The sequence below is a fragment of the Amaranthus tricolor genome, chromosome 12, assembly GCF_026212465.1.
Source record: "Amaranthus tricolor cultivar Red isolate AtriRed21 chromosome 12, ASM2621246v1, whole genome shotgun sequence".
NCBI lineage: Eukaryota > Viridiplantae > Streptophyta > Magnoliopsida > Caryophyllales > Amaranthaceae > Amaranthus > Amaranthus tricolor.
In genome coordinates, this window is record NC_080058.1 from 17110144 (window position 1) to 17135977 (window position 25834).

A 25834-nucleotide genomic window follows, 5' to 3' on the forward strand; every position below is an offset into this window, starting at 1 on the left:
TTTAGGTATATTAACTTTATAGATCACTAAATTTTATACACTACATAAGTGCTTTATTAATAGCTAACAAATATCATGCCTTTTATTGATTGGTAAAATATTTTTTAATTTTACAAGAAATGAAAGAATATAAATTATCTTCCAAATGGGCACGATATAAGCGAAAACAGATTCTAAAATCAAAACGGGAAAAACAAATTGCAGCTCCTTCCAATAAAGGTTACACCTCGGCCCCTCTGACCGGTGGTGAATACTTATAGAGACTGTAGACTAACCTTACAGACCAACACAACTCTTTCTAGCGCACTTTAGTCTCACTCGTGCGCGCCCGGGAAAACTTCCCATGAGGTCACCCATCCTAAGATTGCTTCCCACCAAGCACGCTTAACTGTGGAATTCTTACCAAATGGACTCCCATGAAAAGAAAATGCACTTTGTTAATATGAATAATCTATGAATCCTTTTTCAAGCTAAATATCAGTTATTACATATTAATCACTATACAAACAAAATTTCTGGAACAATATTTAAAAATTTGTGTTATTTGATATGATGCGAATATTTTTACATATACAATTCAAGACGTGGAAACAAATTCGTCAACAATAAAAAATAAAAAGTAAATTAAAAAGAATAGCAACATCAAGTTTAGAAATACCAATTTCTTCGCAAAATTGTATCAAAAATAGCGAGTATCTTTATAAATATTACTTTACGTAGCACGTTGTGATTCCTGCACATATGCCTAATTTTTAATTAAAATTAAACATTTTTACTAAACATCACACGATTCAAAATATCCAATCATACAAGGAGTGTATGCTTCCAAAACAGCTCGACAAGTTCGTACAGAAATTCAAAGTTGAAAGCGAAGTCATAAAAATGGAATCGTGAATTTAGATGGTAAGTTTACAATTATAATTTAATTTTTAACTATTAACAAAATATCTTAAGGTTATCTATTAAAATAATCTATGGAACCAATAATTGTATTTAACGGGTACGCACCAAAACATCAAGAACAAACACAAGCACAAAGAATATATATATCCATCAAGTGATGGAGAATTTCTTAATCTTGTGAGAGCAGTTACAAGTAGTGTCTACAAAGGTCTACTGCAATTGATCTTCTTTCATTTTGATTATGGCATAACAAAAAACAAATAAAATTAATAATATATTATTACACATTTTTAATATTATCAACACGTAACGTAATAATTTCTAATGTACAACAATATGCAGGTACGACATCAGTAACTCCTGAACAAGGTTTCGTAAGTCTTAACAATTCCACAATTGATCATGGTTTGCTTAAATAGAAGCTCAACTCAAAATGAAGAAAATTTGAATCCTCAAAAAACAGACCAATCTAATGAAGGTAAGAATATTGTTCTATTTATTTAAAAAATAAAATAAAACATAAATTCATTAAATATGTCTATAATAATTCAGATTGATTTATTTTATGAAATTAACTTTAAGTATATTAAATTATTAGTTATGTAGATTGCATTGAGAAAACTCAAGAAAGGAACACGAGTATTCAAAAATAATGAAATAATAAATTAAATAATATTTATAAAATTTAAAATTAAAATACTTATATATCCATTCATAAATTCTATTTATAATAGGTTATTGGGATATTGGCAAACCTGATTTTAAGTGCAATTAATGTGGTGTAAAAATGTGGAATGTTGAACGAGAAGGTAAACATTGTCCAACAAAAAACTCACCTTTTCATTATGCTGTATGAAAGGAAAAATTGAACTGCCATACTTGATACAACCCTTGACATACCTAATAGATTTGTTTAATAGAAACGATGAAATTAGTAGAAAGTTTCTTAAGAACGTTCGTGGTTACAAAATGATGTTTCCCTTCATATCAATAGGAGGATAGACTGAAAACGGAGTGAATCACTGACGAGGCACTTATAATTTCACAATAAGATCGGACCTACATTAGTCTAGATTCATGTGACTAATGTAGTTTGATTAGATAATATTTTTAATTGTACTATTCAATATAATGATTATATTAAGTTTTATAACCCCTACCATTATTTCTCATTAAGTGATGGACTTTATGAGAATTTTTAATCCTCTTTATAACCAACTATTGATGTATTTGAAAGTCCACTTGAAAGGTATCCAAAACATAAATTCAATGCTATAAATATATCGGATCATGATGAGTAATAAAAAAGGAAAACCATAGTTGTGAGTTATTTTTGCAGGTGATTAATTATGTTATAAAACAAAAATTTTCCCATTGTTAGTTATATTGTTTTAAGGATTAACATCTTATTGAGAAAGAGAATGAGGCTGAATACAAGAGTTTTATACACATAAAATCTGTTTAAGAAAGATTCTTAAATGTCGTACTAGGATACATGGTCTTATGAGACATTGTTGGTGGACTTCTTTAAAGGAAATTCATTTGTGGTCCTTGTCTTGTGGTTATACTTTGCTAGTGGATTCACGCAATAAAGGTATAATTTCTGATCTCGATATTTACTTGTTTCATTTCATTTCAATAATTGGATCTTGGGAAGGTGTAACACCCCGAGATTTTCTGTTGTCATTAATGAATATTTTAATGACTTCTGGGTATTTTATAATGATACTAAATTAATTTTGAAGTAGTTTTAATAAATTCCTTTCATATAAGAATTTAAATATTAACATATATTTATATTAAAAATACAATTACGATTCTAAATAAAGGGGTTCGAATCAAAATAATTATTTTATTTAAAATGTGTGAGCATACGGAGGTGAGTTCTTAATTGGGCCTCGCAAGAAGAGGAATCTAGATAAATAAATAAATAAATAAATAGATAAATAATATAAAAGGATGTGTTAGGGTTGTGAGTACTCCTTCCCTCGCTCACAAAAACGTCATGCCTCTTCCTCCCCCTCTCTTTTCTCTCTTCTCCCCTCTCCCTCACTGCTGATCCACGAAACCACCAACCAGCAGCCCAGCCGCGGTGGCAACCGGTCTCCCACAACACCACCGCTCTTCCCTCTCTCCTCCTTGTGACGCAGCTGCTTCTTCCCCTTTAAACAGCCATGACAGCAGCAGCCTAGGGTGATGCATTTGCTGTGCGTGCCGCCAGCCACAGTGGCCAATTTGGGGTCCTCTCTTCTACCGGTTCGGTCCCGTGCCACCACTAGCACAGCCTTAACTTACCTCTTTCCCCTTTTTGCTAGTTTTAACATTTTGAGCCATCTCCTCTTTTCTCTAATTTATTTTTCTAGCTTTTAATTAGAGTTTTATAAGTGTATTGAGTTTGAGGTTGGTTGTGTTAATTTCATTGAATCTTTTTGTGGGTAAGAATTTGATTGATGAATTAAACATGTTTATAACTTAGGGTTTGATGTGTGATTTGAAATTATGGGTTATGTGTTGGTTTTGTATTAGTTTCTATGAATCTTAGTATGGGTACTAATTAAACATGTTATCAATGAACATGAAACGATTAAGGCTTGGATTTAGAGATGAAATTACTAATAATGTGTTATATACTATATTTTGGTGATGATTGATTAAATAACTTTAAAAGTTGTTTTGAGATTTGTTCGATTGATTATTATTGTGAATAATTAGTAATGGTGATGATGTTAGTTGACTATGAAAGTGATTTTGATTGATTAAATTGAGAATAATAGCTAGTAATTGTTGTGGTTTAATTGTTGTGAATTACAAATACCCTTATTAGGTTGTTATTGAAGTTATAGATACTTGATATTAGTAAGCCAAGAGCATAATGTCAACTTATCGTCGATGGTTGCTAAAGTTAATTGTCATGTTGTTTTGGCTATAGTTCTTAATAGCTTTAGAGAATGTAACAAATGATATCGCGATACGATAACTCTAAGATTTGCCTTATCGTTATATTAATGTTATATTAAAATTGTAAAAATTAGTTGTGATTAGTTATTTTTTGGTAACGCGAGCCGATATGCTCAAAATTAGTTAATGTAAAGAAACGATTCACACATACTTCTACTTTAAATTGATGGAAAGACTTATGTTGTGTTGAGTTAATGATTTTGACTTGTATTGAATGAGTTGTGTACGTGCTAGAGTAGTCGGAAACTCATGTTGAATGGGTGATAGCGGTTACTTTGGTATTTATTTTGGTATGGCAAAGTAGTTAAGGGAACTTATTAGTTCTACTCATAACATATATAGGTGCCCATTTTGTAAGAGGAAAGTAGAGCCTTAGTCGGGTGATTTTGTGACTTTTGATCGTGCAGTGACGCTTACAGGTACGTACACGCAGTAACTAACCCTTAGATGCAATTTGCTTTAAGAAATCATTGTTTATTGTGATGTATGCATTGCATCGAAACTTTGAGGTACTAGTGAGTACACTTTATATGAAGAACTATCAACTATGAAATCCTTGCGCTTAGAATAGTTTAGAGAATGAGAGTGTTAATAGAAGGCGAGAACTACCCCCTTATCTATTTAAGAATTGGATTATGCCTTTCTTGGAGTTAGAATAACTCCTTTAGAGGTGAATTTCATATTTTGATGAGTGGCTTAGTGGGTTTTGGCGTGCTGCTATCCCAGGGCGCTGATTATTAGTCGATAGTGGAATTCATTCTCATCTGATAAAGTATTAGATTATAATTAGCTGGCGTGACTCAACTGGATTATGTCCGGTTGATTTAGTAGTCCCCTAGGTGAGGTTCAATGGGACCACCGTAAGGGGGGTATGAGCATGCTTGGGTCACTGGGCGCCGGATGGCTGATACCGCCCCTTGACCGAGGTGTTACCATGCGGGCCTTGCAAAACCAAATATGGTGTCCTCTTCACTGGTTTAGAACCCCAGTGTGTTAGTTTTTCCCGAAGGTAGAACCCGAGAGGGTCAGCTGGAGGGCGCATGAGCTCGTACTTTGCCATGGGCGCCGGATGGCTGATAACGCCCTTCGCCGTGTCACTATGCCAGGAAGTAGAGAAAGATCCACTGATAGAAAGTTATTCAGTGATAGAAAATTTATTTATTAATTGAAAGTTATTTAATGATAGAAGGTTCATTCTTTGATAGAAAAGCTTACACATTGATAGAGAGTTTACTTTTTGATAGAACATTTACTCATTAATAGAACATCTACTTATTGATAGAATAGTTTATGCTAGTGAGAAGTGTGCCTAAGTTAAGTTACCTCAAGGGTATTACAGACTATGATCACACTTACCTTAAGATAAACAAGCTCTATAAGGTCATGTGTTAGATATTCTGTTAATGCCTTGGTCGAGTTGATATTACACGTGTTTTGCAAGAGTTTATGTTTGAAAAGAGGAGCGTGAAGACCTGCATTCTACCCAAGAACACATGGTTCGGGTTGGAAAGCACGTAATGAAATTAAGAAGTATAAGTGGCCGATAAACGGTTACTATCTGTGGTTGCGTTTTATGAAATCATCTTATGTTGTTTTATGATATAATGCTATCTAGTAGTTGGCATTATTATATTTGATGCTAGTTACTGACGCGTACGTGTTTGTCTTTATGTTTGATTGTTGATGACTTTCTATGATTGTCCTGCTATGACACATTGGCCTTTGGTCTAATGTCGAGCAGCAGGAGGATCATAGATAAGCGTAGTGGGTATTGGAGCTTCTTTTGCATTGCATTGCATTTGGGGAGAGTGATGAAGGCGAAGTATAACCTGGTCATACCGCTATCTTTCGATTTTGTAGCTCTTGTTATCTTTTGTAATCTTTGGTTGTATATGTTTTGTTATGAGGCCTTGTGTCCTCCCTCGTATATTTGTATTTCTGCTGCGTAGTTTATAACTCTGTATGGTTTTAAGGAGTTAAATCTTTTTAAAATGCAAACGTCGACACTGGAACCACAATCCATGTTTGGCATACTGATTTGAGTAGCCGGTGACGAATCATTCCGCCGTGACATAGTTTTGATATGCCGTTGGTGCCTTTACTTTATTTGCTTCTAAATAACTTTTGTTTTTCTACAAAGGTGCATAGTTTTAAGGCAGATGCTGCAGAAATTTCCACTCACCTTTTTAAAGTTAATATTTAACGTTTATCTAAATTCTCTTCCTTTTTCTTTTATGTAACACCCGAATTTCCTCCCGTCCTTTACGGTTTTGGTTTTGTTAAGGGGTCGGAAATTCTGGGGTGTTATAGAAGGTTTTAGTTTTCAGCATGTTAAAAGTTAATGGTACTTTAACCCCATAATTATGAGCACGGGAAGTATACATATATGAGCTGTTGTGGACTTGGTTAGTTTATTTCAAACTATATTTTTAGGTTATACATAAGAAATCAAACAATGCTATTTTTTGTTAGATATTTCAATAGTAGATTTTAATTTTAATGTACAAATGAAACATATTCAATAAAAAATCATGAAAACCGAGTCATGGTCTACCATTTATGTTTCACGTTTTTTATGTCTCATGTCAAATTGTAGTGTGTCAAGTCATATAGTGAACAACGACGTGCCATGTGATAACAGGCTTGACCACCCAAAAAAGCTATCTAGTCATTGAAATTATGTCATGTTGGACATGACCATCTCAGACATTTTGAAGGTCATGAGCAAAAAATATAAAACATAGATCCTTTAAAATCAAACATGTGCCCCATTATGTAAGGGTGTGTTTGAATGGAAGGAAATTGAGGGAAAGGAACGGTTAGGGATTTTGAGGGATGAGGAATCCCTTGTTTGGATAATAAAATGAAGGGGGAGTGATTTGAAGGGATTATATGAATAGTTTTTGTTAAGGTATCAATCTTTCCAACGTTTCAAAAATTTAAAGGGAAAACTCTTATCATTCTTTTTTTCCCTTCCATTCCCCACTAAACAAACAAGAGTTATTTCCCTTTCATTTTTCTTTCCTTCTTGTCTTTTGCTACTTTCCCTTTCCTTCCTTTTCTTTTCTTCTTAAAATCCAAACATAGTGTATATGAATAAAACATTGTTTATTAATGAAGTAATAAAACATAATTAAATTTCAAAATCAATCATAATTCATCACTTACAACAATAAATGATCAATAAAACAATACTTTTTTTTATTTATGTATCGTCATATTGTCTAATTTTTTCATTTGATGGAACATATGAACACTTGGATCTCGACCCTTCCACCACATTGTAATGCAAGTACAACTGGTCACAAACACAAAGATGGACTCTTAAAACAACCTTAATCCCCATCAATCTCTGTATTTAATCTTATTGTGTTCACATTTTTCATATTTATTCTCTTTTGCTATAAATTAACCCCATCAATCTCCCAGTAGAATTGCAAAATCCCAATTACAAAAATTCCAAAATGTGTATTGAAGAAAATAAGATAAATTTTTTAGGTTTTATTTTTTAGGATTATTATTAGTTGTTTCCTCCTTAATAGCAAGGTTGTTTATAAGCGTTTTAGGACAATCCTCTAATATAAATAGATGTTGTAATTTGTTGGCTCTTAAGGTTTTGATGATGACTTCACTTTTAAATAAACAAACATATTTTAGAGATTGTTTTGTAGGTGAATATCCGATTTTGTTGAAATCGTTGATGAAGCCTATGACTTGGTTCGTGGAAGTTGTACGTGTCTTAAAATATTCAAGAAGTTAGATAAGTACTTAGGAAGTTAAAGGTTGACAGACGGTCTACTGTTCCTAAAATGAATAATCTAACAGAAGTTGAAGCTGGAGACAGTACGCTGTTCCTACGTAGCAGGTTTGGAGAAAATCATCGACTGAAAAATTGCAGTTATTTTATTATTCTGTTTTTAGTTGATGTAAACGGTTAAATCTTAAATTAGTTACTTAAATTAATTAGTAAGTTAATTGGCTAAACTATTTTTAGGTTATCTAAAAATAGCCTAAGACTTTTTCTTCTTAAGATTAAGATCTCCTATTTTTTAGGATCTTGTGCTTTTAATTCTTATGTTGTTTTTAGCTTGAGGAAACCGCTTTTCTCTTTGAGCAAATTATAGCCGGACATTTATTTATTGGCAATTCCACTACCTTTTGTTTTGAGAACGTGGATGATAGTGGGAGGTGTGTCTAAGGTAACTGCTGGCTGTTCCCACTATAAATAGGAGGAACTTTGCTCAAACCGTGAATCCATCCAAGAGTGTCATTAAAGGGAGATCATTTAAGAAAAATATTTTCTGTTTTTAAATGCCAATTAATTTATTATATTTTTCTTAAGTAATTATTTTAATTTTTATCTTCTTGAGAATTGGCCTTGTAAGGGTTATTGAGTGATTTGTTGTAATTAGACTCATGAGAAGTCTAAGGGAATAGAGAAGTGAAACGTGAGAAGAGAAAGAGAAGGAGAAAGTAGAGAAAGAGAATTAGGCCTAGAGTAGAGAAGCTTCAAGTGAAGCAAACTGTTTTATGTAATTGTTTTTGATTGCCTAAAACATAGTGAGAATTTAGAAATGCCGGGGGCTCGTGGTTTTCCTTCTTATTAGGCCAAGAAGGTTTCCACGTAAAATCTTTGTCTCTTTTTTATCTCTTGCTTTTTAAGTTTAAGCTTTATTTTGATTGTTAAAATTCCGCAAATTAGAAGAAAAACTAAGTAAAGCTAGTTACACAACAATTCACCCCCCCTCTTGTTGCATTCGACCATCTTCGTGTATTTCAACAATTGGTATCAGAGCCCTGTACCTCATTTAATCAGGAAACCCTGAGAGCAGTATCTTGTTCCTTGGCAAGATGTTGAAGATGAACGAACGCATGGAAGAAGGGTACTCTACGCAAAGGCCACCCATGTTCGATGGAAAATTCTATACCTACTGGAAAAATAGGATGGAAATTTTTATAAAGGCCGAAAATTACCAAGTATGGAGAGTAATTGAAATAGGAGATTTCGAAGTGACGACCATCAACTCCAAGAATGAATCAATTCCAAAACCAATCACTGAATATGAAAAGGAAGATTTTCAAAAGATGGAGATGAACGCTCTTGCTATCAAGTTGTTTTACTGTGGTCTCGGGCCAAATGAACATAATCGTATCATGTGTTGTAAAACGGCAAAGCAGATTTAGGACCTGCTGGAAGTTACCCATGAAGGTACCAGTGAAGTGAAGAGATCCAAGATTGACCTCCTAATGTCCAAATATGAAAGGTTTATTATGGAACCTAAGGAAAACATCCAAGAGATGTTTACCAGGTTCACCAACATTACAAACGAACTTGTCTCTCTTTGCATGATTATTCCAGTTGATGAACAAGTCAGGAAAATACTGAGAAGTCTTCCACAAGATGAGCGCTGGAGAGCTAAGGTCACAGCCATCCAGGAGTCCAAAGATTTCACCAAGTTCAATTTGGAAGAGCTGGCTGGTTCACTCATGACACATGAACTACATTTGGGAACATCTGAAAGTTCCCGAAACAAAGGACTGGCTCTAGCAGCTGATGATAGTGAAAAATTAGAAGCTGGTGAAGAGGAAGCTGCTATGTTGGCACGTAAATTCAAAAAATTCTTCAGGAACAGCAGATATAGAAACCAAAGAAATAATAAGGAAAGAGGAACTGCTAACTTGAAGACAAATTTTGAATGCCACAAATGTGGAAGTACTGATCACTTCATCAAAGATTGCCCTCTATGGAAGAATGAGAAGGGCAAAGCGAAGACAAGGGAAGCTGGAAGAATGCCAAAGAAGGGAAACTTCAGAACAGATTTTCGTAAAGCAATGATTGCAGCTTGGGGCGACACTGAAAGCGAAGCTAAAACTGAAGTTCTAGTAGAGGAAGAAACTGCAAATCTGTGTCTCATGGCATCTCATGAAGAGACTAAGGAAAGAGAGGTAATGTCTTCAAGTTCTACTCCTAAACATCTATTCAGTTTAAGTAAGGATAAATTAATTAAGTTATTTTTGGAAACACAAAAGAAGTTGGAAGAAAAAACAGCTAAGTGTCTCCAAATTGAGAAAGACCTTAAGTTAAGTAAAGATCACATCTCATACTTAAATACTTTTAGGATCGATGTGCAAAGTAGATTTTTTGATTTGTTAGATAAGAATGTTATTTTAAAAGAGCAATTAGAGAAAATAAAGCAGGAATTCATCATTTTTAACATTGAAAAGAATCAAAACAAATTGCTAGAATTAAAATGGGATGAAAATGATAAATCCACTCATGTGTTTAGCATGGAATTTCAAGAAATGAAATTAAAATTAGAATTATGTGAAAGGGAAAATAAGTATCTAAAAGATCAACTTAATTTAAAAGGAAAAGGGAAAATCAATGAAGTTCCCAAATGGATTCTAAATGCTAAACCAAAGAGTAAAGAAGGTCTAGGTTATGTTAAAAATGATAAAAAGAAAAAGGTCTATGTTGATCTCCCTAGTAGTAAAATATGTTCCTTTTGTGGCAAAACTGGACACCTGAAAAATCAATGTACAAAAAGGGAACGGCACCACATAGCAAATAAAATTCATGTCGAACAGTTATGGATCAAGAAATATGATTCATGTATAATCGACAAGGAACCCAAGGATAACTGGGTTCCTAAACCTAACTCTTAATTTGCTGTGCAAGTTCAAGTGAGGGGGAACAACTCATGGTATCTCGACAGTGCGTGTTCCAAGCACATGACGGGTGACAAATCTAAATTTCTCTCACTTGAAGCATATGATGAGGGAACTGTAACCTTCGGTGATAATATGAAGGGTGAGATAATCGCCAAAGGAAAGGTTGGAAGGTCAAGTTCCCATGCCATTGACAATGTATTTTTAGTCGAGAGTTTAAAACACAATCTTTTAAGTATTTCTCAATTTTGTGACAAAGGTAACTCTGTTAAGTTTACTTCTGAACGATGCATAATTTCTAGGAACAACACAGGAAACCCTGTGCTTGAGGGAATCAGAAAAGGGAACACTTATGTTGTGGACGTGGACACTGTTCCCAAAACCAGTCTAACGTGTTTAAGCGTTATAGAAGAAGACCCACTGCTTTGGCACAAGCATCTAGGTCATGCTAGCTATTCATTGATTAACATTTTAAGATCAAAAGACCTAGTAAGAGGATTACCAGCAATAAAATTCCTCAAAAATGAAATTTGTGATCCTTATGCTAAAGGAAACAAGTGCGGTCATCCTTTAAATCAAAGTATCTGGTGACTACCTCTAGACCATTAGAATTAATTCATATGGATCTATGTGGACCTATCAGAACACAAAGCCGTAGTGGCAAAAGATATGTGTTTGTCATAGTTGATGACTATAGTAGATTTACTTGGACCCTATTTTTAGTAAGCAAAGATGAAGCTTTTGATGAGTTTGTTTCTTTTGCTAACAAAATACAAAAATCTACCAATAATCTAATTGTTCACATAAGATCAGATCATGGCAAAGAATTTGAAAATTCAAATTTTATGAATTATTGTAATGAACATGGTATAAATCACAATTTTTCCGCTCCTAGAACACCACAACAAAATGGAGTAGTAGAAAGGAAAAATAGAACCCTAGAAGAAATGGCTAGGACTATGTTTATTGCTAGTGATCTACCTAGAAATTTTTCGGCCGAGGCCGTCAATACTGCATGTTATACTTTGAATCGTGTATTAATAAGATCAATCACTTCCAAAACACCCTATGAATTGCTTAAAGGTGTTAAACCAAATATTTCCTATTTTCGTGTGTTTGGATGCAAATGTTTTGTTCATGTAAATGGAAAACGAAATATAGGTAAATTTGATGAAAGAAGTGATGAAGCAGTATTTCTCGGTTATTTATCACATAGCAAAGCTTACAGAGTTTACAATAAGAGAACAATGTGCGTGGAGGAATCCATTCACATAATCTTTGATGAAACTAACTTTTCAACAAGTGAACAGGAAATAAACAATGTCAAAATAGGTCTTGCAAATTTAGAAGATGATGAAGAAATAAAGGTGCAAGATCAAGGAACAGCAGGTGAACATCCAATACAAGAAGATGAAGAAAAAACTGACCAAGAACTGCCAGCACAACTGGACCAGCAAACTATTCCCAATACAGCTGTTCCCGCAGATAAGCAAAATGATCTAGTAGCTGAACAAAATGCCAATCACGCTGTTGAGCCAGAACATGCTACTGTTCCCTCAAGAGAATTTGTGCCCAAACCTTGGAAATATCAAAGTTATCATCCTCTTGATCTGATTATAAGTGATATGAATAAGAGAACACAAACCAGATCCCAACTGAGAAACTTTTGTGCACATTTTGCGTTCCTATCATCACTTGAACCCAAAAATCACGAAGAAGCTCTAAAGGATTCCGAATGGATAGTAGCCATGCAAGATGAATTAAATGAATTTGAAAGAAACAAGGTATGGCACCTGGAACCCAAACCAAAACACAAGAAGGTAATTGGTTTGAAATGGGTATTTCGGAATAAGCTAGATGAGCATGGAATAATTGTAAGAAACAAAGCAAGACTCGTGGTCAAAGGGTATAATCAACAAGAAGGTATTGATTACACCGAGACATTCGCTCCGGTAGCAAGGTTAGAGGCTATTAGAATTTTAATTTCTTTTGCTGCATTTATGAACTTTAAGTTATATCAAATGGATGTGAAATGTGCTTTCTTCAATGGTTTTCTTGATGAAGAAGTTTTTGTTGAACAACCCCCAGGTTTTGAGAATACCTCTTGTCCTGATCATGTCTACAAGCTTGACAAAGCTTTATATGGCTTGAAGCAAGCTCCTAGGCAATGGTATGAAAGACTATCAAAGTTTTTGATTCAAAATAACTTTGTAAGAGGAAAAATTGACAAAACCTTATTCTTTAAGAATAAAGGTTATGATATTTTAGTTGTTCAAATTTATGTTGATGATATTATCTTCGGTGCGACCAATTATTTGTTATGTAAAGAATTTGCCAACCTTATGGGCACAGAATTTGAAATGAGCATGATGGGAGAATTAAATTTCTTCCTTGGTTTGCAAATTAAACAAACTGAAAATGGTATTTTTATTCATCAACAAAAATACATAAAAGAACTTCTTAAGAAGTATGGGCTAAACAACGCTAAAACCAACCATACACCCATGGCTACAAATGTTAGATTAGATGAAGACCTAAAAGGAACTAACGTAGATCAAATAATGTATCGAGGCATGATAGGTTCCTTATTATATCTAACTGTAAGTAGACCCGATATTTCATTTAGTGTTGGTTTATGTGCTAGATTTCAGTCCAACCCCAAAGAATCACATCTCACAGCAGTAAAACGGATTTTAAGATATTTGAAGGAAACGGACGACTTGTCCCTATTTTATCCTAAAAGTGATGCTTATGATTTAAAAGGCTTCAGTGATGCAGATTATGCAGGTGATCTAGTTAATAGAAAAAGCACGTCAGGTATGACACAATTTCTTGGCTCATGTTTAGTTTCATCGAGTTCCAAGAAACAAAATACGGTTGCATTATCCACAGCCGATGCTGAATACGTAGCAGCGGCAACTTGCTGTTCCCAAATGCTCTGGATAAAACAGCAACTAAGAGATTTTGGTATTAAAATTGAATGCATTCCTATTGATTGTGATAATACCAGTGCCATATGTATATCTAAAGATCCAGTGCATCACTCACGAGCTAAACATATACATATTAGACATCATTTTCTTAAGGATAATGTCGAAACCAAAAATATTGTATTAAAGCATGTTAATACAAATGAACAAGTTGCAGATATTCTGACCAAACCACTTCCAAGGGAACAATATGAAAAGATGAGATTGGAACTTGGTATGATCAAGCTCCACTAAAGTTGGTTGCATGAAATTCCCAAATGAAGCATCATGAGATTGAAAAGGTCAGGAATCAACCTCAATATCTTGATTGAGAATCAATTATTGAATGGATCAGGTAAACACTTAATAAAGTTTGTACTATGAATGTCTTCTCGTTTGTATGTTGTTAAGTTGATCAGACCAAAGCAGTATGTTCGTTATTCTCTACATATAATATTTTATAATATCATAATTCATTCTTTTTATAATTTAATATTTCATAATTTTGTTCTTCATTTTTATTATATAGTCAACATAAATCAAAAAAAAAATATGGGAAACGGTCTTCATTTTTTCAAATAATCCTTCCAAATCAAAAGTAATGATGATGGCATTGATGAGATGGGACTTAAGGTAACCGTCATTTCAACCCTTTATTAAACTCTCAATCTTTTCAAAAGTACTCACGCTACTCACATTACTCACGCTTTCTCAATTCTTCCTCAAGAAACCGTTCTCCTTCTTTTCTCTCAACCTTTTCAAAAGTTCAAAATGAAAACCCCAAGATCTTCAAAATCAGGCCAGAAAACCCCTAAATCCCGTACACATACCCAGCCAAAACCTCTAAAAGTGGTTCATCCTCCACCATTACTGGATGCTGCACCACCCACAACCACGGAAACCACAAAAGAATCACCCAAACATACTACTGAACCTACCAATACCAAACGCAAGATTTCAAGTGGTTCATCCTCCAAAGTAGTCAAACGTTCGAAGCATAGTGACCCTAATAGTGCTGAAGAAATCTCAAAAGAAATGTCTGTTGGTTTCGGACTCGACAAATACTGGTATGACTCTACCCATTCTCCTCAACTGCATGACATTTTGCAACATCAATAATGGGAAGTTTTGATGTCAAATTTTAGTTGCAATTCCATTTTTCCAAATCTTATGGGAGAATTTATTTCAAATTTCTCAAATGATTGTGAGATGTGTTCTGGTACCGTCAAGAACATCAAAATAGAATTTAATAGTGCATTGCTGGGGGAATGGTTTAATGTTCCTAATGTTGGGTTTGATACTTACTACGTTGGTTCAAAAATAGTATTTTCTAGGATAAATGAAAAAACGATTTAAAAATATTTAGGGATTGAGCAAAGAAAAGGGAAAATAAGCCATAACATTTTGAATCCTCTACATAAAGTACTGTACAATATTGCACGAAGATTTATTTTGCCAAGATACTCCAAAAGGAGTGAAGTAAGTTTACGTGATGCTACATTGAATTACTGCATGGCAAATCACATAAAGATAAATTTTCCATCTTTGATGATATCTCATTTGTTTGATTGTATTGAGAAGAAAAATTTTGTTGGTTATGGAGGATTGCTGACCTGGATTTTCAGAAAATTTGATGTCCCTTTGGAAGGGTTGGAGTTCCCAATGGGACCCAACATGAAGATAGGTGCAAAGTGTTTACAAAATTTGCACATAAAATTAACTGATGAAGGGCTGTTAATACATTATTTAGAGGAGGAAGTTGAAGTTGGTTCTAAAGAAGAAGAGGTTGAAAAAGAAGAGGAAAAATTGAGGGAAGAAGAACAGGAAGAAAAAGAGGAAAAGCAGCAAGGACCTGTTCCCACTGATAATATTGAAACAGAAGAAAAAGGGGAACAGGATGGAGAAGCTAGTAAGGGGTAAGCAGAACAGGAAGGAGTAGATGCTTATTACAATCTCTGTAATGATTCAAGTGATGAAGAGACTGTGATAGCATTGAGGAGAAAGGCTAAATCTGTTCAGAGGAAGAGTAGGAGGTTAGCCTCGAAACGTAAGGCTACAATGGTTGATGATACCACATTTGAGACTATGCCTGAGTCTACATCCAATAAACCTCCCTCTCCCAAGCCAAACACATCATCACCACATCATACTCCATCATCACCACATCACAATCCATCACCACCTCAATCTCCTATTCACTTTACAACACCACCATCTCAGTCTTCACCAGGTGATGGTTGTGCTAATCCTGATTCTGTTCCTGCAGCTTTTTCAATCCTCATTCTCTCCAAGCTTCTTGACCTACAGTCTCATTTCATTGCTTTTCAAGACGAAGTTCGAGTCACACTTGCTTCAATTGTTGATCAGCTTAACCAGATGGAGAGCCGTCTTGGTGCCAAGCTGGACACAGTGGAAGTACAGACTGAGTTCATCGATGAAGAAGAGACTGCTCCCTGATTCTTCTTCCCATGTTATTAATGATTTGTTGGCTGTAACACTAATCAAACAATTTCACTTTTCTTTGTACCATCTGGAGTACAAGTTTGTATTTGAACAACTGCTACATTTCTTTCTTTTGTTTTTATTTCTGGTCTGTGATGACTAACACTATGCAGATTTGATTGCTTTTTATGGTGCTTACTTTCATTATTGTTTCTTGCTTTCATCACTGACAAATCTATATGGTTTGTGCTGAGGTTTGATAACTCCATATTCTTTTTGATTGATGACAAAAGGGGGAAGATTATGCACAAACTTAAGGAGAGCTGTGAATACACAGTACATATCTTGATTGATTTATATTGTTTATTTATATTGTTTTTTATGGAAGTTAATGTGTTGTGTGTGCTGTGTTTATGTTAGCTTAAAATCTGATCATCTGTGTTGATATTAAGTTCTTATGGATATTTTGATTAATTGTTTTGATTAATTGTTTTAAAGTTGTTTCTTTGTTTCTCTTGAAAATACTTAATAATTTATGTTTTAGTCAATTTTTGTTTTATTTTAATTATTTTTTGAAATTTTTAAAACATATTTGATATTATGTTTTTATAGAGTAAGTTGGTTCAAGATATGCTTGGTAAATTATATTAACTAAGTTAAGAAGAGTTGTTTTAATCTCTAACATGCTCTTCAACATTTGCTTTACTCTAGTATACTTAAGTTTGTTTATAAAGTTTGTCATCATCAAAAAGGGGGAATTTGTTGGCTCTTAAGGTTTTGATGATGACTTCACTTTTAAATAAACAAACATATTTTAGAGATTGTTTTGTAGGTGAATATCCGATTTTGTGAAATCGTTGATGAAGCCTATGACTTGGTTCGTGGAAGTTGTACGTGTCTTAAAATATTCAAGAAGTTAGATAAGTGCTTAGGAAGTTAAAGGTTGACAGACGGTCTACTGTTCCTAAAATGAATAATCTAACAGAAGTTGAAGCTGGAGACAGTACGCTGCTCCTACGTAGCAGGTTTGGAGAAAATCATCGACTGAAAAATTGCAGTTATTTTATTATTCTGTTTTTAGTTGATGTAAACGATTAAATCTTAAATTAGTTACTTAAATTAATTAGTAAGTTAATTGGCTAAACTATTTTTAGGTTATCTAAAAATAGCCTAAGACTTTTTCTTCTTAAGATTAAGATCTCCTATTTTTTAGGATCTTGTGCTTTTAATTCTTATGTTGTTTTTAGCTTGAGGAAACCGCTTTTCTCTTTGAGCAAATTACAGCCGGACATTTATTTATTGGCAATTCCACTACCTTTTGTTTTGAGAACGTGGATGATAGTGGGAGGTGTGTCTAAGGTAACTGCTGGCTGTTCCCACTATAAATAGGAGGAACTTTGCTCAAACCGTGAATCCATCCAAGAGTGTCATTAAAGGGAGATCATTTAAGAAAAATATTTTCTGTTTTTAAATGCCAATTAATTTATTATATTTTTCTTAAGTAATTATTTTAATTTTTATCTTCTTGAGAATTGGCCTTGTAAGGGTTATTGAGTGATTTGTTGTAATTAGACTCATGAGAAGTCTAAGGGAATAGAGAAGTGAAACGTGAGAAGAGAAAGAGAAGGAGAAAGTAGAGAAAGAGAATTAGGCCTAGAGTAGAGAAGCTTCAAGTGAAGCAAACTGTTTTATGTAATTGTTTTTGATTGCCTAAAACATAGTGAGAATTTTGAAATGCCGGGGGGTCGTGGTTTTCCTTCTTATTAGGCCAAGAAGGTTTCCACGTAAAATCTTTGTCTCCTTTTTATCTCTTGCTTTTTAAGTTTAAGCTTTATTTTGATTGTTAAAATTCCGCAAATTAGAAGAAAAACTAAGTAAAGCTAGATACACAACAATTCACCCCCCCCCCTCTTGTTGCATTCGACCATCTTCGTGTATTTCAACATAATTCATCATTTTTAATTAACTTGAAATAAAAAAAACATTAAATCTTTTCCTCTACAAAATTCTTCTTAGAGTAGTGTTTTTATCATAGTATCAAAGCCAACGATATAATCCGATGAACAGTAATTCCGTTTTCCATTGCCCTTTTCCATTCCTTTTTTAAAGCTTTTCCTATATTTGTTGGAATATTATCTCAATAAAGAGTAGTATGAAATGTAATAGCCTTTTTTGATAATTAACATACAGCTATCTTGTTGATGGGGTATTTAGATTTTTAAGCCTCAAACTCAGGATCATAGCGGTTTGGAGGGACTGCTCTTATACTTCTTGGATGTAATTAGGATATTTTACCATTGTAGGAAGTAATTTGGTTACTTGCAAGAGTAAGAAACAAAAGGTTGTAGCTTTATCAAGAGTTGAAGTTGACTTCAAAGGTATTTCTAAAGGAATAACTGAAGCATTGTGCCTCCTGAAACTGTTAGCAGAATTAGGATGTCCTTAAACAAAACCATGTCGCCTTTGTTGTGACAATTGAACTGCAATTCAATTTAATCAACCCCTCCAAATTATTGTAAATAAACTTGATTACTAACATATTTAAATGTTTGAATCAGTTGCGTACAGTGTTGAGTTTCAAAAGAGTGGTTTACCACATGCACACATTGTGTTGTTTCTACATCATGATTACAAAATCCCTCATACATCGGATATTGCTAAAATAATTTTAGCAGAGATTCCACATTGGGAGGAGAATGAGGAACTTTACAACATAGTATGTGACAATATGATGCATGGCCCGTGTGGTAATGCAAATTTAATCTCTCCATGTATGCAAGAGGGAAAATGTACAAAAAATGATCCATAAAGGAAAATCAGGGAAACGACGGTTGATGAAGAAGGGTTTCTAATATACCGAAAGCGAGACACCAGAGCAAGTTTTGAAAAAAATGGTGTTCACTTGGACAATAGCCATATTGTTCCTTATAACATGAAACTTTTGTTGAAGTACAAAGCACATATAAACATTGAGTGGTGCAACCAGTCCAGAGCAATCAAATATCTCTTCAAATACATCAACAAAGGAAATGATAGAGTAACTACCAAGTTTACTCGAAAAAACTCCGAAAATAATTACCCAAATACAATCGATGAAATTCAACAATACTAAGATTGTCATTACGTTTCAGCATGTGAGGACGTTTGGATAATTTTCGGGATTGAACTACACTACAAAATCCCTCCGGTTGAACTATTGAGCTTTCATTTACCTGGAGTGTAACACCCCTAATTTTTATAAATATAATTACAATAAGACTTAAATAATATCTAATAGTAACGAAAGGTAAAAATAGGGTGTCCGCCACACTCAAATAGTGTAAGGCGTCAAACAACATTTAAAACTCATATAGTTTAAATAAAATAAATCTTCTAATACTAATTTATCTAAATACACTCATGACGTATGAAACATAATATACTTTTATTAGGATTTTTTTTGTTATTTATACAATTGGTTACTTAAATACATTGATTAATTCTAATTTGATTCAGGTTATGACATATTTTTTATGAAAATAATTACTTTTTTCGTTTAAAATTTTATAAAACAATTTAACATATTTTTATGTTATATTTGGTTTTAAATATATATATATATATATATATATATATATATATATATATATATATATATATATATACATATATATATATATATATATATATATATATATATATATATATATATATATATATATATATATATATATATATATATATATATATATATATATATATATATATATATATGAACTTAAATTTACACAATAATCTATGCGCACAATGCAAAATTTGATAAAAATCATACAGTGTATGTAGTGTATACAACTATTCAGATTGAAATAAAACATAACTACATTGTGAAATTTACTTCTTAAAATTTTAATTTCTTAGTTTATGCAAATATGTCGGAGAATTTAATAAAGTCGTGCATCGCACGGACACTATCTACAAAGTGAGATCTTGTATTTATTTTTTTATGATTATATTTAAATGAATAAATTTAATTTGAATTTTTAATAAATTCAAATAAATTTATTTTTTATAATAAAACTTAGTTTTTTTAGAATAATTGAATGATTTATTGAATTGTTTTTTGAAATAGTGAAAAATATTATTAATTTGGTCTCATTTTAAAGATCTTGGAAAAATATTATTGTTTGTACAATTTTTTTGAAAAAATATTTATTTATAGTTAAAATCACCCATTTAATAATAAAACTAATTTATTTAAGTACTACTTGGAAAACAGGTGCCATCATTCTTTTTTTTTAACCACAAAACATGCACCCTACTTTTTGTAACCGTACTATTAAAAAGTTAGGCAAAATTGAAAAGTCAATAATATTTTTTTCATAGATAAAAATTATGTAAATTATATAAAGAAATACTATATATTTGTTTGTTAAAAGGTTATCGAAAATATTCTTAAATTTAACTGAAACCTAAGATGTCATATGAAATGTTAACTAACATTAATCTTGTATGATGCAACTTGCAGGCAATCTTTTTTATTGGAATTAAGGTTGGCGAATCACTAACATGAACCGAAAGGGGAACTAACCTACAGATGGAAAAAATCTAACTTTATCACAAGAATCCTTTATCTATAAAATGTGTCTAAAAGTTTTGACATTATTCACAATTTAGAAATAAATAGTGTTTTGCCACCAAGTTGACATGTCATTTGCCACATCATAATGCCACACAAGGTATTGCCATGTTATGTGATATGCCTTTCCAATCTATACAATATACTAAAGCAAAACACAACTGACATAAACAACTTAAAAAAATTGATGAATTGTCATCTACTCATGAAAACCCTCCTCTAAGCAAAGATGATGTCATTGAATAAGGAAGACTATAGAATTCTTAAATGTTAAAGATGATTATAAGATGATTAATTTGACGATCATTAAAAACTTTAGTTGGGACTATAATATATACTATTATAATTTGAAAGAACAATGTAATAAATAGTAGTATGTAATAAAGATGCAAAAATTATTATCTTTGATATTTAATTTACAAAGCATTATTGATCTATATTTAATTAAAAAACATTCATTCATTCAGAAATTAATTATATTATTTTTAAATATACTTTGAAAAAGTTTAACTAAAATGCTAAATATATTATAGATACAATTTACAATGGCCCCTGCTTTATCATTATTATAATGATAACAATAAAAACAGTTTGAATTCCATTTTTCATGAATGTAATATAATGTGTATTAAGAAATAATTAAATTAATGTAATCTTTTGAAATGAGGAAGTGCAAAAGACACTTAAAATACTTGAAAAATAAGGTGTAGTCGGGGACAACTGTCAATATGTTGAAAGTGCTTATGATCTTTCTGTTGATGAGACCTCAAATCCCGGAAAACCTCTCCGACGCTCAAGTTAGATCGGGAAACAAAAATAATGAATATATAATAATTAATGAATGCAAGATTAACGAATTATAGGATGAGTTCAAATCAATTGAAGGATTTTTGATTAAGTATACATTGTAAGAAGGAAGGCGGTGTATTTTTATGGAGTAGCGGTAGGAAGATAAAATCTTAGTCCCTTGCGAATGATGTATGCAACATGTATTTATCATGAAATAATGGAAGTTAGATGGTGAATTAATATGGGAATCATGGGTATGATGGGTGAGTAGTAGGTTATGGTGAGTAGTGGGTTATGGTGAGTAGTGGGTAGTTATTTTAGGAAGTTATTGGACCAAGGTGGGTGGTTTATGGTTTGACCAAATAAATTACGGGTTTATTTGTTTGACCCCATAACATTAGCCCCACGCATGAAGAGTGATAGAGGAGGGAATTTAATATAGTGAGGGCATCAGTGCTTATGCGGAAAATAAACATACATGTGATGCAAAAGAATTAAATGTTCGGAAGAATCCATACAATTAGGTAAGATAAGATAATCTTCGAACTCTTGCCTCGGCGAGCCCATGTTTGGTTGAAGCCCCATGAATTATAAATGTTTGGACTATGGGCCACTTTTGATGATTCGGCCTTAGAGCCTGATATAATGATTCGGCATTTTAGCCTGAAATGATAAATTGACATTTGAGTTTGATATGATGATTTGGCATTTGAGCCTGATATGATGATATGGCCCAACGGTCAATCACTTTATAAGGAATCATGCAAGGTGAATCCATTGAAAGCGTTGATGAATATTCAGATCGGACATAGGTCCGCATTACCCAGTCGTCAATCACCCGGGACTTAGATAAGGAATCATACTAGGTGAATCCTTCAAAAGCATTGATGAATATTTAGATCGAACATAGGTCCGCATTGCCCAACCATCAATCACTTGGGACTTAGTTAAGGAATCATACTAATGAATCCTTCGAAAGCATTGATGAATATTTGGTTCGGACATAGGTCCGCTAAATAAGTGATTGAGTTATCAAGCTAGGTGATACTCGCAATGAATGCCATGAAAAATAATGCCAAGAATCACTCGTTTTGGGGCTTAAAAACAGTCCGAGTTATCAAGATAGGTGATACTCGTAAGGATCCCATTTGTTAGTTGCATTTTATTCATATTTTATCCCCATCATTTGGCTTTTTTATGTTGGGATTTTGCATAAATATGCTTGCTTTATTTGGAATTTTACGCTTTGTTGGGTATTTTGGTGTTTTTGTGCCTTTCAGGTAATATTCGTCAAAACCGATCACAAACCAAGTACATTTGGAACATAAAAGACTCACTTAACTCCAAAAGCTCAAGTAATCAAAGCCTTGATGACCCAAGTCAAAGAAACAAGGCATTCTAAGCCCACTCGGCCAAAACTGGGTCGAGCCAAGCTTGCTCAAGCATAAAAAAGACTTGCATTAGAGATAGAAGCTGAGCAGGACCATCTTGAAGGCCACTCGACCCGGTCGAGTGATATTGGTTCGAGTCGAGCGAAAGTACTATTCGCTTCCAGTAGCTTTAGAATGTCGACAGAAGCATTTTTAATGGGTCAAGCGAGCTCACTCGGTCGAGCGAAGCTCTTTTTGGTGACTACTCTGTTTTTTAAAGATTTTAACATGTGTACCAGATGCTCGCTTGACCAGGTCGAGCGGAGTAGATCGAATCGAGCGATTCGGGAGGTCAGAAATAATTACGCTTTTAAAAGATGCTGATTGGATACCCTATCCATTTGTTTTGCCTCTCATACTCTACTGCTCCACCACCCCTATTTGCCACCCATTTATAGCCTACCTATGTCACACATAGGGGTGGTGGAGAAATTATGAAGCCACCACTCACCACTTGTCCTCCCTCCTATAAATAGAGAAGAAGAAGGCTCAAGTAAATCATGCATTTTCTTTTACAACTTATGTTCTGAATTTTAAGCTTTCATTAGTTTGTTTTAATCTTCTTTATGTATTTTCCTTGATTCATTCTTGTACTCTTAGTTGGAATTTCTATTTAAACACTTATTAGAAGATTCAAGCTTTTGATTAGTTCATCATTGAAGATCATTTGATATATTCATGTAATTGAGATTAAGTCAATCTATTGAAGCATTCCATAAAACATTTGGATTGCAATTGGAGCTTATGGAGTTTATCATTGGCATTCTTTAGTTTTATAATTGATTATCTTCCTTCGATTGAATTTCAAGCTAGTAATTTCTATTCTTTATAATTTATTGCTTTTGATTTTTGTTATTAGTACTTATCATGAATTCAATGTCTTTAGTTATGTTTAACTTCAATATGAGTTAGTAGTTCATTTTGGCTTAGGCTAGGTATTATCACCATGTATGTCTAAATTGCTTTCTTTACCTATGTCTTGGTTGTGTTGTTTATGGTTTGAGATGGGTTTTTTTTGTTATCGTAGTGTCATTGGATTGAGGGTGAGAGTTGATTTCTAATAATAGTCTATGCTTGAAAATTAAATCATTTCTATGAGAATAGGTAGATGTTATGATTGGAAATGATGAATGTGGGCTTACGTCTTAAAATATGCTTAGCTCCATGAGAATAGGTAGTTGAGTATGTTTTAGGAAGCTTCTGTTGCTCGAGAGAGAAAATTAGTATCCAAGATGTGTTCTTCCCCATAACCCATATCCATGACCTTAGGTTGAAGATTAGTAAACACAATTTTCGTGAGAAAGCCTTGCCTTTGCCTCTTCATCATCATATTACCTTTTAATGTGTTTGTATTGCCTTTGATCTTATGTTCTTGGTTATGAGCATCTTTACTTGTTTTGTACTTTGTTTTAGCTTTAGTCTTTATTTGCTTATTTTACTTAATTACACAATCAAACATCTATATATACGTTGTTGAACCAACTAATTGATTGAGAATCTCTTGATATACACCCCACTCCCTGTGGATTCGACCCGTACTTGCGGTATTACTATTGAAGGACGTAAAGTCCCGATCACGTCTTTCACACTAGGTGAAAGCTTGATAACTAAGATAAATACTTAGAAAAAATATCACCCAAAATCAATCATTTTGGGACTTCAATAATAATATGACTTTTAAATTAGGTGAAAGCTTAGATGATTAATAATATGACAAATAACGCCCACGTGTTGGGACTTTAATAATAATATGACTTCAAACTAGTTGAATGCTCAGATGATTCTATAATATAACAAATAACGCCCATGTTTTGGGACTTCGATCAATAATAATAATATATCTTTCAAAACAGGTGATAGCTCAGATGATTTTATAATATGACAAATACGCTCATGTTTTGGGACTTCACTAATAATAATATGACTTCCGAACATGGTGAAAGCTCAGATGACTATATACATTCATTATTGAAAACCACATGTAAGTAAAATCCGATATAATACGAATGGTAATGCTAAAGTATTGAATTCCCGTGCAGAAATAATAATATTCTTCCAATATGTGTCAATATCATACTTCATCACTTTTCATGTGGACCCATGAATACAACAAATATAAAACACCTGATATACGTTGATAAATCAAAGCAATAATAACTGTATGATCATCATCAAATTAATACAATATATTCTTCACTTGGCGATACTAATCAAAGACTTGCATCCTTTATGTAGAATTTCATTAGAAGGCGATGGTGATGATTTTGCTCCATGTATCGAGTCACCTGAGATTGTTCTTTGACGGATGTATGGTTTGAACCACTATCTGATCATACACGGATCCAACCACTATAGTCAATGTAGGTAGTTTTTCAGGGATCTGATATAGATAGTTTAAACCACTATTAGATCATACCCGGATCCAGCCAATATATTCAATGTAGGTAGTTTTACGGGGATCTGATATAGATAGTTTAAACCACTGTTAGATCATACCCGGATCCAACTAGTACAATCAATATAGGTAGTTTTTCGGGGATTCGATGTAGATAGTTTGAATCACTGTTAGATCGTACCCAGTTCCAGCCAATACAATTAATGTAGGTAGTTTTTCGGGGATCCGATATAGATAGTTTGAAGAATTATATCATATCATACCCGGTTCCAGCCAATGCGTTGAGTTAGGTAATATGTGGATTTTCTTTTTTATTTTTTAGACCGAGACCACCTAGCTGAAGCTATTTTGAAAACGTTCTATAGGTCATCTAATGTTTTAGATAGTGCATCAAACCAAACTTCAACAGTAGGATTGAACTTTTTAGTCAGTTGAAGTTGGTTTGGAAACATTTTACAAATCTATAAACCCCTTAGAAGGTGCATCAAACTAGACTTGGGTCCGATTTTATGATAATACGTCATGACGATCACTGAACCGGGTCTTCGATGATTCGGACATAGCATAACTCGGCTACTCTTAATTCTTAGAAAATTTGCGAAATTATTGGAGGCCCTTAGGGTTTCGATTTTTCGATCATACGGACAACTCTTATGCTTAGGTG